The 16815-nt window shown below is 35.7% G+C and overlaps 1 long non-coding RNA gene across 1 annotated transcript in view; it reads right to left on the bottom strand.

Moving 5' to 3' along the window:
• Positions 1 to 13654: 13654 nt before the first annotated feature.
• The window catches only part of LOC146001320 (uncharacterized), a 362490-nt gene continuing 359329 nt past the window's right edge, over positions 13655 to 16815 (bottom strand). The window contains exons 2-3 of the long non-coding RNA XR_014443568.1: positions 14586 to 14679; positions 13655 to 13721 (exon numbers count right to left, since the gene is read on the bottom strand). This is a non-coding gene — a long non-coding RNA (uncharacterized LOC146001320). The remainder of the gene's footprint in view (positions 13722 to 14585; positions 14680 to 16815) is intronic.

Below are 16815 nucleotides of genomic sequence, written 5' to 3'. Positions count from 1 at the left end.
GAAATGAAGAAGATCGCATGCAACAGAGTGAGATGGAGACACTTCGTGGATGCCCTATGTTCCAATAGGAACTGAAGGAATTAAGTCGAGTTAAGTCAAGTATGTTTTTATGAGCAGAAGTAATACAGAAATATTCGGAACATTCCAGGGAACCATGTAATTTATTTTCAAACAGTTGAAAGCCGGACCCTGTGGCCGAGTGGTTAGCACATCCTGCTGCGATGCCAAGGGTCCCGGGTCTTGGTTGTTTGTGAATGTCCATTCATCAATTTCATCATTTCATCACTCATTCCCATCTTTGCAAATTAGCCAAGAGGCACAAAACGCGAAGTAAAATAAACTAAATCAATCAAACAGTTGAAAATCAAAAAAATAGAGGTGGTTGGACTGCAACCCCCCCCCCCTCTTCCTCGATAAGCTAGGGTTAAAATTGTAGCTGAACCAGTATGCAATATGTGCTCACTGAGATTGGCCAATATATGTCTCTTGGCTGCTACATTACGTAAATTTTTGTAAAATATGTGACTACAAACCTGTAAACTCATAACAGTAACTTCAAGTGAAATAGATTAGCTGCAATTGATAAAAAGCAAAGATTTCTGTTGTTTTTTCTTTAAAAAAGCCTGCTTTTTATCGAAAAAAGTTCATTCAAAAAGCTGGCTTTTTTGCAACTCTATAATCTCACAAGAAAGCTTGGCTTGTTATGCAGTAGGTTGTTGCATAGTCCAGAATGCCAAAATTTCATCTTCAAACATTGGTTAAATAACAATTTTCTGATAACTTATCGATCACTTTTCACATTGTTAAAACATTTGTATTTTCAAATTAAATGTCTTGCAAATTTGTGCAATATTCCTGATTGTTGATTGATTGAATTGACTTATTTTACTTTGTATTTCTGCCACTTTTGACTAATCGCAAAGATGGGGATGCTGAAATTGATGAATGGAGACTCACAAATACCTATGCCAGGCTTCGGTCTAGGACCCTGGGCATCATAGCATATTGTGATAACTACTCCACTATGGAGGCAGCTGAAGTATTATTTCTGTGAAGAAAGTTTTTTTTTTTTTGTTGATAATGAAAGTCATCTTTGTTTAGAAGGCCTAGTGTGGCATAGGTATTCTTCTGCAGATATTATCTTATTACACACAATATATTTTAGAAATAAAATTGAAGTTAAGAATATTTGGTATATGGGAACCAGAGTTAAAAGCAAGTTCTGACTAGAATGTTAATTTCGAATTGATGTTACACATGACCGTATTTCCTTTACAGGAAGGAACTGAATGTTATTCCACTCCAACATGAGGGTATATTGCAGAACCTGCAATGGAATTCTTCTGAACTACAGAAAAAAGTGTATTTAAACAAAAAAATTTAAAAGAAAGGATATATTTTATGAAAAAAATGTTCTTTTCATAATAACCATAACCATGTAATATATGTGTAATTTTTGGACTTCAGTGCTGACATGAATTGCTTGCTTAGTTGGTTGGTTGATTTGGTGTTTTAAGTTCACTTTATGCACAGTAAGTCTAATCGGGACTTGACCTACAGTTTAAAGTGGGATCTGAACCATTATGTGCCTCCACCAGGTATCGAACTTGGGATCCTTGATTACAAGGCAATGACGCTACCACTGTGCCATCAGGGAGGCCCTCGGACATGAATTGTGCCTGAGCACTCACTGGCATCGTAACTGTGTCAAAGTATGTTTATTTATATTTGTTTGGTTGTTACTGTTGCTTTAAACACACAATATACACAGATATGTACCTCCACTGTGTATCGAACTAGACACCCCTTGATTACAAGGCTCTCATTTATAGTTCTCACAACATCTGCAAAATCATCATAACAATTGTCTGGCGTGTTCTCATTTTTGTAATGTTACTGCATAAAAATTCCTGAACTTTAGCATGTATCCATTTTACATTTGTCTCTTGTCTCTTTTTCCCAGTTTGTTTTTATTTTATACTGGTTCATTAACTGAATCTCTTTCATGGTCAATGTGTGTCTACATTCTCCAGTTATGGTAGTATATGACACATTGCCTCACAATTCAGGTTACATTAGGACCCTTTGCATGATCTCCAGAGGTATTTCAAGTTTACAGAATAATGCATAATATTTCAGAATTAATATTATTAGAATGCAGACTTGTCAAGAATTTCAAGTAGGCATGTACAAGGTTTTGTTAAATACAAACATGCAAGTGTGCTAGTTAATTATTTTATTTGGAATGAAATGCTGAAATCACCTCTTGATTCTTTTGTAATTAAGAGGAATATTACAAAACAGAACAATATGTTACACCAGATTATACCAGAATTTACACATGGTAAATTTTAGTATATGGAAGTTATATACTTTAAAACCACATGCTCAATTTGTAACATTTGAAATCTGATTTGGAATATTGCTGTGTAATACTGATAGTTTGACCGCTGTGTAGGCTGAAAAACCATGTAAGTTGAACACATATGTTATCCCAGAGAAATGCAGACAGAATCGAATTTTCAGATGACCATGATTCTGCAAAATGTTTTACATCCTGCCAGCCTCTCATCAATTGGTAAAGGGGGTGGATAGTGACTGGAGCATGATGCTGATAACATCACTCAAATCCAATCTTCATGACATGGTGTTACAAACCAGGGAGAACTTTATTATAGCATATAAAGCACTATTCTTTTATACAAATTTGATGTTATTTTAGAATTTAGTGATTTAGTTGTCAATATTTCATTTTCACTTGAGTTTCTTTTTCTTTTCTTTTTTTTATATTTAGCTCTACCTGTTGTCTAATATCAATGAATTCATATCCAGTACATTTATGCAGTTGTTCTCCCCTTATATTAATTGCGACAATGGACATTTCCACTCAATTTTTTTTACAACAATTTTAAAAACTACACCCTGGAAAAATTGCCCCTGCAAGTTCTCGCGTTTCTCTACTTCAAGTTTAAGGCAGAAACGAGACTTTCAAAGTTGTGAGGCTAGAGTTGCGCTGAAAACACACCGCCGCCATGTTAATATGTCACGACTTAGAGAGAGCTCGTTGTCGTTTGCTTTAAGCGTCCAGTAGCCCACGGTGAGCGAACATGTGCAGCAGTTTTACAAGTCCATACACATTTAAATAATGGAAGAACGAGCGATAGTGGAAAGAAAAGCTATGCTTTGTAATGATCATTCTTCCATGAAATATCCCTCCTGCTCACGTGCAACATAAATGAAAGGGTTCTGCTGCGTGTGTGTTCTCAGGTCATGCGAAAAATATTGCTTGTAAAATTGGTTGCTGACCAAACTTTCAAAAATATATATATTTTAAACTTATATTTATCGAAATTTACCGTAACCTATGTAGTGCAAAATAAGAATTTTCACATTCTTCACTTTATTTATATATTTATATATATACTTATATATATATTTATTATATATTTATATATTTTCCATAAAGCAATTTCAGTTTGTGTTTCATTTCTGTTGCGCAAGTTATGATCAAATATTTTTAGGCAATCAAGAGGAAATACACTGATAAGATTACATCAGTTGCACAGTACATATTAATAATTAGTTTAAGTATAATTATTACAAGGAAATAATGTGTATAACCAAGGGCGAATATAAGGGGGGTTTAAATGGGTCCACCCCCCTTTGGTTCAGTAAAATTACCAGAGTTACCTGTTCATCCGCTTGTTCATAAGAAATTCTTCGGACTTATTTTATTCTCTTAAATTAGAGACTTAAGTCGGGATACGGATGGGTAGGAAATTCCGTAATTCCACACACCAGATGGAACTGCAGACCAATTGTCTATTCCCCCTCGAGTCATCTTAAAAATATTTGGTTTTTAAAAACGCAGTGACACAAGATCAACAGAAAAGTATCAATACTAGCGTGACTTCGTGACTACATACACACAATTTTGTCAGGTCCAGCACCCCCTGCTCTCTAACACGCTTCCGGCCAGCAGTGTCCTGGATTTTCACTTACGAAATAAAGCAACCCTAATCATACCAAAACTTGATCCACCCCCCCCTTCCCCCAGTTGAACTATATATACGCCCATGTGCATAACAATAACCCATCCTGAAATGGTACGATACATTTTGAATTTTGTACCGCGAAAAATGCCGCCTCATCTCTTTACCCTGAACGCATTAATTGGTTGGTTCACAACTTCACCACTAAGGATCCTATCCAGACGAGAGACGGCAGCCTTGGTCTCGTTCTCGTTGAGAGTTGTAAATGTCTGTCTCGTGTTTATTTGTAAATGTCTCATTGACAGTCTCGTCTCGATTTATAAACATCCATCTCGGTTTGGGAGGGCAATTCTCGTTCTCGTCTCAAGTCTCGGAAAATATAGAATTAACAACGTATGTAAAGGCTCATCATTATAAATACAAACAAAAACCTTTCTTAATATTTTTTTGACTCCTCGTTTTAATGGTACGAGCCCTCGAAAACTGAATATTATCCTGCTTATATATGCAAACCAAACCGCAGATTCAGAATTACCAGGAATGTAATTATTATACACAAAATTCATGATTTATCTGAGGAAGTCGCATGTTCCAGGTTTGACTCTTGACCTGGGCATGACTGTTCCCTTGTGAGTGACATTTCATTGAACTGGAAATTGTTACATGGGAGGATGTTTGCTCGATACTTTGGGAACACCTTGGGGGATGCTTCTATTGTTAATGTTAGTGTTGCTCACGAGACAACACATTTTCCATCTCGTCTCATAAAAGGAGATGGGACAGGACAAGTGAATGTTTTCGAAATGAGATGGAATAGAAGAAAAAGTTTGTCTCGTATCGTGGCAGGTTGGGTGATACTTAGATTGTGCTTGTTGGTGGTGGTGGTAGTGTGTGTATGTGGGGGGGGGCTGTCCTCCTGAACCCCGACTTCGAATACTGCTTGTAATCATTCATCTTCATTGTAGCGATTAGCCAAAAGTGGGAAGAAATGTGATGTTAGAGAAGATACATACTAAATTAACCATGCGTTCTCATCGTTGCGGTTAAACAAAGTGACGGAAAAGCGTCGTAAAAGTAGGCTAAATACAAAAATTTGCAATATATATATATATTAACTGAAGAAAACTGTCATTTACTGCAGGAAATTTAAAAACTCCCTGTACCTGTTTGTACAGTATCACCTCTTATATTGCAGAAATTGGTGTGTAAACCAAAGTGTTCTAAATGTACTATCTTAAAATTTGCGAATAAAATATTATGACGAAAATAATTGTAATTCCAGAAAAGGCATTCCTATAACATTAAGTTCTTACCAGTCAGAAGCAACCTATGTATTCACAATGACCAAGGGTGTTCACGTGTTCAGCCATTGACTGTTACAAGTTTTGCTTTGTCACCCTAATGAGAAAACCCTCAACTGAGTGGCTGAATTATAGTAAATACTGCTATACTGCTAGGGCATAATTCATCTCCAAGAAATGGAGCACAGATGTTTGCACTGGAAGTTACAAGATACTTGTTTTACGCAGTAACAAGTGGCTTCGCTGTCGCTTTCGCGGCTCATGCTAAGTTGACGGGACGAGCAGAAGCCTTGCCTGCATGCATTTCTAAGTGATGACGTCAGAGGACCTCCTATCTTTGGAGAGGACGTTTTTTAAATCCGTGATGTAGGAGGTGAATTTCAGAGGTGTTTGAAGGAGTGTTTCTCGAGAACCAAAACAAATATCACCGAGATATTTTGCTCATCTCATGTTTGTGTCATTATCTGTAAAATGAATGGATTTAAAACGTTTTTTATGTCAAAGTGCAAATGTTCATTAAGATATGTGGTCAATTCATGAGTGGTAAAATAAATACATTTAAATATCTTGCCTAAACCTAGTTTTCTAAGTAGAATCTTGTGAATTCTATTTTCAGGAAATGATTTACAAGGGAATATTGTAATAATTTTTGAAAGGGCTTAACCCCAATAACCTCCTCAAATATGCCATCCACGAATACATGCAATATAAACACAATGTAAAATAGTATTGCAGTAATGTAACTGAAATATTATGCAACCTTATGGAAATTTCTCTGTGATGTCGGTAATGTTACATTTACATGTTTCTGTAACATTATCAATGTTGTGTTATGTTCGCGGACATTTCCACATTACTGAAACTTACCCGAAACATTTCTGTAATGTTCTGCAACATTGCCGCAATGTTACAATGTTTCACGACTTATGTGTTGCTAACGTATCTGAAACCATGTTGTGCTGTATGGGATCGGTTAATTTAGTTAATGGTGTTAAAATGAAATTGTGATTGTAATTTTACGTTGGTCAGTTAGAAGCGTTAATAATACGGTTAGAATTTCTTTGGATTTGTTGCATGTACACAATGACATTTCGTTTAAAATACAGTGAAACTACCCCATAATATGAGGATTGGACAAACGATGGTCACAGTAGGGAGCTAAATATTTAAGTTATTTTTGGTTTCTGCATCTTTTAAGGAAAAATGCCATGTTAAAGCTGTCAATTAAATTTTGAACAGATGAAATTTTCGAGGGTGGACGGTTAGTTACCTGTCCTGCGGTGAGCATTTATCTGAAATCTAAAATCTAAGCCATAACGTATACATCTACACAAATAATATAAAAGCTGCTAATTTCTATGCGCACAGATTTCGACCATGAGATTAAAACCTTCCTGCACTTGCTTTCACAAAGAAGCACGTTTTACCACCCAGCATGTGAGCACATGTTTCAATGTTTGCTCTGGCCCAACATCACATTCCTATCTTCATAATTCCTAAAAATTTTATGTTTAGTGTATGTTTAATACAAGCTGTTACAAAAATTCTTAACAACTTTCATCATTTATTAACTTGGAACACTTGTGCGAATTTCACTTGCACGTTAGCACATTTCTCGCATGCTGTGCCCTGGCCCAACACCTATGTCCACATTACTATCTGCATAATTCTGGAAGCAATGTTCTCTATTGGGTAACGATAGTATAAGCCGGAGACGGATTTCTTAAAGCTAGGCTTTCGTGCTACACCCCATAAACCGGAAGTAAACACAGTAATGACGTCATGTATGAAAAACTGGCGGAATTGATGACGTCCTAATGAGCAATTATACATGACCACCATCTAATACATCACGATGCAAGGGAATATCCCATGTTTCACAATGTATAAATGTTCAAGAATGTGAAGTCTTCGCTAGATTACCTTGAAATTGCTCACCTGAAAGAGAATAGCACCTTAAATCACGCAACAACAAAATAACGACATGATATGTTCGACAGTTCTATTCATCTTCATTCACAACTGGGAAAGCGTTCGTGCTACTGTAGAATCTAGAGTTTCTAACCGAACATCACGAAACTCGGCTGAAAGCATCCATATGGACCATAGACACGAACGATAACAAGAAATTCGACATTTTTTTTTCATTTTCTTAGTAAACTGGAAAAGCGTTCGTGCTACACCCCCCCACTCTAGAATCTAGAGTTTCTATCCGAACATCACGAAACTCGACTGAGAGCATCCATGTAGACCATAGACTCAAAAGATAAAAAGAAATTCGGCATTCCTATTCATTTTCATAGTAAACTGGAAAAGCGTTCGTGCTACACCCCCCCCCCCCGCACTAGAATTTAGATTTATTGTCTGAACATCACGAAATTCGACTAGAGCATTCCTGTAGACCATAGATACAAAAGATAACAAAAAATTCGAGATTGGCATTTATTTTGATGGTAAATTGTAGGAAACGTACCCCTGAAAAAAGTACTGAATAATTGGTGTTATGATCAAAAATATTTCTGTGTTGGAATGATTTGATTGAATCTTATCCAAACTGATACAACCCAAAAGGGCCGGTGACTACACTGCACATTCCTCTGTACTGTTGATTGCTTTATGGAGCTAAAACACAGCTGCCAAGTTAAATAGAAAACTCTTCGATAGAACTTTTTTTAATATATATATATATATATATACACACAGGGTGAGGCAGTCAAACGGGAAGATTTAAAACATTCACAAAAAATAGAGAGAGCAAATATTATTTATTTTTTTAGACATGAATGTACTGTACATGAGTGGAAATTACTAGTGTACCTGAAAAATGTTCATTTTTTTAATATGGTGACAGTAAGATGACATCCAATGTGCAACACACATTGTTGGAGTCTCTGAGTAAATCCGACCATGACGTTGCATAGCATCTCCAATGGAATGTTGTGGATCTCTTGCCGAATTCGCTCCATCAAATCTTCCCTGGTTCTTGGAGGGTTGTCCTTGAATACTTTGGATTTGAGGTAACCTCAAACAAAAAATTTCAGGAGCTTCTAAGTCAGGTGAAAGTGCAGGCCATGGAATATCACCGAATCTGCTGATGAGACGACCAGGAAATGCGAGTCTAAGCACATCCATAGACATGCTGGCCGTATGGCTAGTTGCACCATCTTGCTGGAAGAGTTTCTTCACCTGGCTCCTAGTCATCGAGGGCAGGCAGGAAAATGTTACAAACATGTCAGCATAACGTCCAGCATTTACCGTCACTGTGTTCATTTTCGAAAAAGTAGAGGTCGATGATTCCACAAGATGATAATGCACCCCACCTCTCGCAACCTCACGGACGGATTTACTCTGAGACTCTGAGAATGTGTGCAAAACCAAGGATGCCATCTTGCTGACATCATATTAAAAAGAAATAACATTTTTCAGGTACACTAGTAATTTTCACTCATGTACAGTACATGCATGTTAAAAAAAAATGATCTCTCTATTTTTCGTGAATTTATTAAATCTTCCCGCTTGAGTGCCTCACCCTATATATTACCAGGTTATATGCTTTTGAGATATTTAAAACAGTTCTGAATATCAAAGTTTTTAGTTGAGGTGTTTTTTCCTTAGCACATATCAATGTATTGCAGTTGAATTAGAATGAAATTCTTTTGTTTGAATTCTTGTTTTAAGTGCACTTTATGCAGATAGGCTAGTTGGGACTGAAATTACAATTTAAAGTGGGATCTGAACCACTGTGGCCTCCACTGGGTATCGAACCCATCCTGGGTTACATGGTGACAACATTACCAATATGCATCGGTTGGGTGAAATTCTTTTGAAATAGTATATCAAATGCTGGTATAGAGTGTAGTCAGGCCACAATGAAAGAATTTTTACTTCCATGAATTTGAAAGTTTTGTATGTTTAGAATATAACCACACACACATAGCCCTCCTTTAGAATGTCTTCTTGAACGAGATTGAAATGTTTCAAACAGAAAATAATTTATCTCTCCATCTAGGGTAAAATAAACAAATTTTGTATCCTCATAGCTAAATCAAAGAGTAAATTAAATTGCAGTTCCGCGTATAGAAAAATACCATCCTTAGTTGTTCCCATTTGTTCATACATTTTCACTTACAACTGTTGTGGCTAAACATGTTGACTGATTGACCACCACAGATGCAATCTTTGAGTCCTGATGTTAGCACAGGTGTTTCCTTGAGGTGTTAGCAAATTTTCCTACTTAACATTTCATTATCAATCATCACAATTACCTTACAGAGGCAGCAGAAGCTGAAAATTACAATAAATGCAAAATATCTTTCTTCCATAACTGGTTTGTGGTAAACCCTTTCACACTTCCCACGCTAGCAATTGCTCGACAATGAGAAGTGAGAAAAGAGCAAATCAAGCTGATAGAACCAAGAAGAGAAGTGCTTACCGAGACAATGGTGTCACAGTGTAGTCTAATTCCTTGTGTTTTGTTGAAGAAACTTATTTTGTAAGCAAGGTGTTATCTTAATCCTGAGTGTTCAACTGCCAAAGAGTTCTAGCACAGTTACTCCTTGTTTCTTTTCTCAGCAAAATAATTCATGGCATTACACACACAAATATATTATATTACATACGTACATTCATAGCTCATTCTCAAAGAGAATACCAAACACCAATAGAGGTTTACTGTTCACATGCTGTGTAGACCCAACTACACATGGATCCCATCATGCATCCTTTGTGAGAAATGCATATCCACATACATTTCAGTAAAGAACCTGTGCTGATGTAACCAAAATTTTAATTTCAATCAATGAATCTAGTAACGAAATTGGTATATTCATCATCAGCAGGGGTAGAAAAATTATGGTTGCCATGAGATTTGGAAATTTTCAAATGGTGTCTGAATTTTCTTTTTCTATTAAAAAAAAAATGGAAATTTCCACTACCTTTTTTTAAAAAGAACAAATACAGTATTCTTTTTATGGTGGTGTGTTTTCTGTATTACGTGTATCAATAAATCAGAATAATAAACATTAAATTGTTTTACTGTTGCTAGCTGAATTTTAAAATATTTGGATTTGCTGCATATTAAAATGTATTGCGAAGTTATTCATGCTGTTACCAGTTGAGTCTTTTTGAATGCCACTCCAGCAGCAATAATTCAAGACCTTTAATTCAATATTGTATTAATTAATCAAATGTTTTAATATCTCAAAATGTCCAGACTCCTGTATTTTGTATTAACATACACGTGGTTCATTTTCTTACAGGAATGAAGTTAGTATAAAGCATAACTGCTCAAATTTGGCATGTCACAGACAAATGATTTACTAGACATTCACAGCTGATGGTAAAGTTAAAAGTTTGATTTATATTATGATGCTCTCTCAGTTTCAGACGATGTGAAAATCTAAGTAAAATGGCAATCCTAAATGCAGAGGAAACTTGCTGCAGTCTCACCTCAATACCATTCCGTAAAACACTGAAAGATGTGGAATAATGAATAAAAAACTCAATACTGTTACCTTATCATATACACCATGTATCAGACACAGTAATGGAAGAAAATCTACTGCTGAAGCCAAAGAGGCATCAGTCTAAGTTGCTTTACAGACCAGCAGTTCTCAAAGAGTGAACCATGAAAACCTATATGAAACGTTATAAAAATGGGAAAACATGAACACACATTATGCATGGTGAAATCGTATCCCAAAACAAAAAAAAAAGGTAAGGTTTGAGAACAGCTGCTCTAGACACTACAACCTAATATTTACTTCATGGCATGTAAAGCAACTTACAACATACATGCGGCATCACAGAATGATGAAGGGAATTCTCCAAGAAAGTGAAAGGTCAATGTGTCAAATATTTAATTTATTGAAAGCATAGGAAGTATATATGGATGATATATAAAAATTACATATTAAAAAAACAATGCATAAGTACAGGAAGTTTATATTGATCATATAATATATAAAAATTACATATTAAAAAAACAATGTATAAGTAGGAAGTTTATATTGATCATATAATATATAAAAATTACGTATTAAAAAAAAAACAATGCATAAGTAAAGGAAGTTTATATTGATCATATAATACACTGTGGCCCAAAAATAGGTATACAGTATATACGACTGTCGGCCTGACATTGTTCTTTGTAAGTTCATTATCCTTTTAGGATATCTAGATACTATGAATGATGGCTAGTAATTTGAAAGTACACAGTCATCCTACTACCCACTAAAAATTGTTCATTAATTGTTGATGAATAAAGTCACTGGTACTGTATACCTACTTTTGAGCCACCCTGTATATAAAAATTACATATTAAAAAAACAATAAATAAGTATTACAAGACACAGAAATTACATATTAAAAATACAATACATAAGGATTACAAGAGCCAGGAATTACATATTAATAGAATACATAAAGATTACAAGACCCAGCAATTATACATTAAAAGAAAGACAAAGAAGAAAACTTAAACACCCTGCAACAATCTTCAATCAAAAATCTTCACACGGTGCATCATATCCATGACGAAGCCTGAAAGGAAAAGCATATTAATATGGCAACAGGAAATTCTGTAATACAATTAAATGTTCAAAATTATTCAAATCACTGTTGTCTATAAAATAGGGCATCGGTATTGGCAGTTAACAGTGGTATTGGAAAGTATCGGTTGGAATTCACTGACAAGATTCTTTTCTGGCATACTGGTCTTTCACGGAGTCCACGAAAGTAACGTGTGACATTTTTAAAGTTGAATTATCTTGGAAATCATGCAAAATTCTAACTTCCTCTATCTTTCGCACAAATTATGAAAGAAAAACTATTTTTTATTCCATAACATCTACTTTTAATACTCTCAAACTCACGATGTAGCCTGCAATCTTTGAAAATAGTAGGGAATTGTTCTCTCGAACTTTTCAAATTATTAACCACCTACTCCAATTAACATAATGGAAAAAAATGATTTTGCAGTGAAGAGAATGCTCGACACAAATGTTCATTCTATATTGTGAATCACAGTGCGTGCAACCACAAGTGGCTAGCGACAGCTATAGCAACCTGGAGAAAAATGTTAAAAGCACCAAACCTGACCTGCCTAACCTAACCAAGTACAGAAAGAAAGAAAACCTGCCGAACCTATTTACTTATTCAGCTCATAGTTGGACGTAAGTACTGCACAATAATTTAATATAACATGAGTCTTAACATAATCACAAAATCAAAACAATTATTATGCAGCATACTGAAAATGGGCTGACTTAATAACAGTGCAAATGGAAATTAAATCATATTCCTAACAAACTCAAAGAGCACTTAAAAATTGAAAACAATAATCATCCGTTACATGTACAAGATACATTTACGAACGACTACCATCTCATCACGTAATATAGATTACATATGTTGTTTTATTAAAAATAAAAGCTTGAGGTCCTAAGCAGTTTCAGGTATATAGTTTTGTGCATGGACATTGTGCAGTGACATAAAATACACTACCATCCATTCGGAAATTATTCCTTGTACATACGTACAAGTTGTAATGATATTGTCTAAGAGTGCACTTCTTTTTTTTCACCAGTTATGATAAATCATATACACGATCAAATATAATATAAAAATATCATATTAATCAACTGTTCCATGTACAATGTACATGACTACCATTTCATCATATAATAAATAACCAAACATAATGTAAAGAACCGTACTACACATGTATGTTTCATTAAGGAAAAAAGCTTCAGGTCCTAAGCAGTTTCAGGTGTTGGCATTTCGCGCATGGACATCTTTGGACCTCTTTTGAAATGCCATTTTAATATAATTAAATTTATCAAATTCAAACCGACTACCCTAACCTAGAACAGTAGTTCTTATTTATAGATTTATAATCTTGTATTGGTAGTCAGTAGGCACTCATTAAAATCTAAGTTACGAAATTACAACGTACCTGTTAACATTTTCGGTGTGCGGACCTAAATACCTAACTAACATTCCTTTCTTAAACATATCTTTATGTGTTCAAATTACTTTATTTATTGTTGTTCCTGTGATTTCATATAAAAAAGTTCAAAACAAATGTTTCGGAAGAACGCACTTACTGTCTATGGTGCAACCAATCAAAACGTTACATTTCTCATATCAAAGTATGAGAATAGCAAGGAATCAAAGCAAAATGCCTCTAACATGTCATTAGTTAATGGGCCTATAAAATCACTTGAGCGAACATTAAAAGTTTAACAGGTTTAAGATTACTAGTGATGCGTTAACTATCAGCTCATTAAGAACGCTTTCAGGATGGTTGAGCGAACCAGGCACATGTCTTTCATAGTCCATACCTTCGTATGTACAATGGATGCTGGACGAAATCCCTGTTGGTGAGTCCTCTTCCGGTGGTCCCTATATGCAGTTCTGGGGAGAAATCCTGCAACATGAAAAAACAATGTAATTCCAATCTCAACCAATAACATTAGGTCATGTTGCCAGTGCCGAACTACAAGTTTTGGGCCCTTCCACAAAATATTACCATCCCTGCTATATAAAACACACGTACTTATGAAAGAACATGTGAAAGTTGTTGCTATTATTAAGTTTATTCAGTGTGTACACACACACACCTCTATAAAGATATATTTTAATTTGGCTTTTGTTATAAAGTGTTGCTTTTCTGCCACTTTCGGCTAATTGTGATGAGGATGAGTTATGATAGGATGAAAATGATGGAGTACTCACAAAGAACACCCATGCCCAGGCCAGGATTTGAACCAGTACTCTTGGCTTCATAACACCCTGTACTAACTACTCCTCCATGAAGGTCGAAATACCTCTTGAGAGCCATGTAGAATTACATTGTATTGTACATTCAGATGAAACTTTGATAAGTTGAAATAAGCAATGAAAACAATGGGGAAGCTGGGAGTATTAATAAACCAAATAAAACGACAGGTTAAGGTACTTCCTTGGCATGCTATAGGAGATTGTGGATTGTTGAAAACTGTCGAAATGCGGGTGAATTGCCTGTTTCAGTTGATTATGGAATGTCGCAAGGCTGGGACAAAAGCTGTACAATATACTACATTTATTGTAAACCTATTTGAGTATGTAACAGGCAAGGACCCCTCTAAAGGTTTCCTTATCCCCCCCTTGCTCTGTTGGGTTTGACGGTTTATAGATCTGGCACTCCATCCTGTGCAATTCCCTTAGAAAAAACAGCTTTTTGTGTCAAATTGCACGTGCAAAATTTTAATAAACAATAAACTCTTCGAGAATCGTAAAAACAAGCACATACCTTCCTATGGATGTTGGAACAGATCCCTCGACGAGTCTCCTGCAGTGTTCCGTTTTCTTCCAGTGGTACCTACATGCAGTTCCGGAGAAAAAACCTGCAACATGAAAACACACAATGTAATTCCATTCTCAATTAATAACTTTAGATTAATGTTGTGTAATAAAAAGTTCAGTTAAAAAGGTCACCACAGCAGGATTTGCAAAATCAATATTTACAAAGGAAAAGAAATGAAGCTCACATCAAAGACAAGCTAGGGAACATATGTACCATATTTCTTTTAGTCACAGAGGTATCTTATGTGTAGCTATGGAGCAAGCAGCAGTCCATACTGGACAAAGCAAAATAGGCTGCTCTTTAAAACAATTATAATTGAGACTTTAAAACCAATCTTGCTTGTGGGTCATATTTACTCGGTTTCCATCTTAATTAGTTAAAATATTTTCCTATGGTTACGCAGCAGTACTGAGAAATATGCCCAAGTTAGTAACAATTCAATTTACTTTGCAGAACAATCAAGTAAGCATTTGTAGGGATCATTGCAATGCTGAAGTCATATAATGGGTTTTTCAACATAAGGTTTGGCAAAACACAAGAGCTTAATCGGTACCAGTTTACTATCCTTCGGACAGATTTCTTCATTTCTACAGAAGAAACTACTTACCGTAATAAGTTCCTGTAGTATTGTCTAACATCTGGAAGGTGTTTTGTGTGATGTGGGAATGTTTTATAGCGGAAATTCAACCACTGACGCATAGCCCCACGAACCATTCATACATAGCCCCACGAACAATTAGCGGTAAGGTTAGGTTAGGTAGGGTCACAATAGTTAAAAATTGGTTTCGAAAAAAATATCCGTAGCCCCACACACCATTCTCGCATAGCCCCACGAACCATTGACACATAGCCCAACAAACCATTTGCGGAAACGTACGTTATTCAGCTACAAGAACACCTTTTTTTAAAAAAAAAAAATGATCAAAAAAACGTGAATACACGTTAAAAAATTATCCGCAAAGTAGATAGGTAAGTAGAAATGTCAATAATTGACGAAACTCAGAAGTTATAGGTGTCCGAAGGATAGTAAACATTTACCGCTGTGGTCATTCTAGACATTGTATTCACACAGAAAATGACAAGTGTAAAATGAAATAATTGCACAAGCAGAATTTCAGCCAATAAACTAGAGCAGAATATAGGATTGTGGACAATTGGACAGCTTCAAAATGTAATCTGAAAAAAAAATGTAAAAATTCCCATATACCACAATATATTCGGAATTTAACAATCGGAACTTGGACCTTAGAAGCATGATAGCTTGAGAACTTTTTTCCACAGCATAATTCCTGACTGAATGGCACTTTCAATGACTTAATCAATCTGAACTAATCACATTCTCCAAACTTCCAAATAATGCCCATAAACATCGATCCACTAAATGACCCTTCACTCCTAGGAAAACTTGCAAAAATTATCACACAACCTGTTTCCCGACCTGATTGACAAATAGCTGTACCCTTGACCCTCTGTACCCCCTTGAGAAACTGAAATATCTTACATAGTTGATGAAGATTTTGTTGTTTATAAACGTTTTCAGTTGATTTTAGGTCGCCAAAATGTGTCATTGTGAAGTAAAGTATGGTTGTTATCGTGTTACTTTAACATGTAGCAGAACAGTCCGAAAGCTTCGCACAAGTGAAAAAAGCACCCAAAACGACTTTCCACAACAGCAGATATAATTTTGCATAGTTAGGTTAGGATTGCAAGGTTTGGTACTAACAAGGGTAAAATTTTCGTATCCCCAAAACGTATTTCTTCAATTTTACAGGAGAAAGTACTTACCGAAATGGGTTTATTTATACTTTAGGAAGGTCTTGGAAGTTTGTTTTCACCTCGTTGAAATTTATTTGCCGGTAAATCATGTAATTTTCGACATTAATATCACTCAAATGCACGAAAGCTGTTCCCTTGATGTCCGTCTACTACGTGAACCAAATATTTGCGAGCGTTTCATGACGTAACAACCGGTCAGTGTTTCCAAATACGCGGTTTTGTAACTGTGTAACAGTTCTAGAACGTAAATAAACGTGCGTGGCCCTACTAACTTATCCACGCGCCAATGGTTCGTGGGGCTAGCGCCAATGGTTCGTGGGGCTAGCGCCAATGGTTCGTGGGGCTATCTTTTTCACTATTGAAACCTTTGCGTGGCCCTACTAACCTATCCACGCGCCAG

Source organism: Lepisma saccharinum, chromosome 17, assembly GCF_977018435.1.
Source record: "Lepisma saccharinum chromosome 17, izLepSacc3.1, whole genome shotgun sequence".
In the NCBI taxonomy this organism is placed as follows: Eukaryota; Metazoa; Arthropoda; class Insecta; order Zygentoma; family Lepismatidae; genus Lepisma; species Lepisma saccharinum.
The sequence above is the reverse complement of the archived record's forward strand: the minus strand, read 5'-3'. Positions and strand labels throughout refer to the sequence as shown.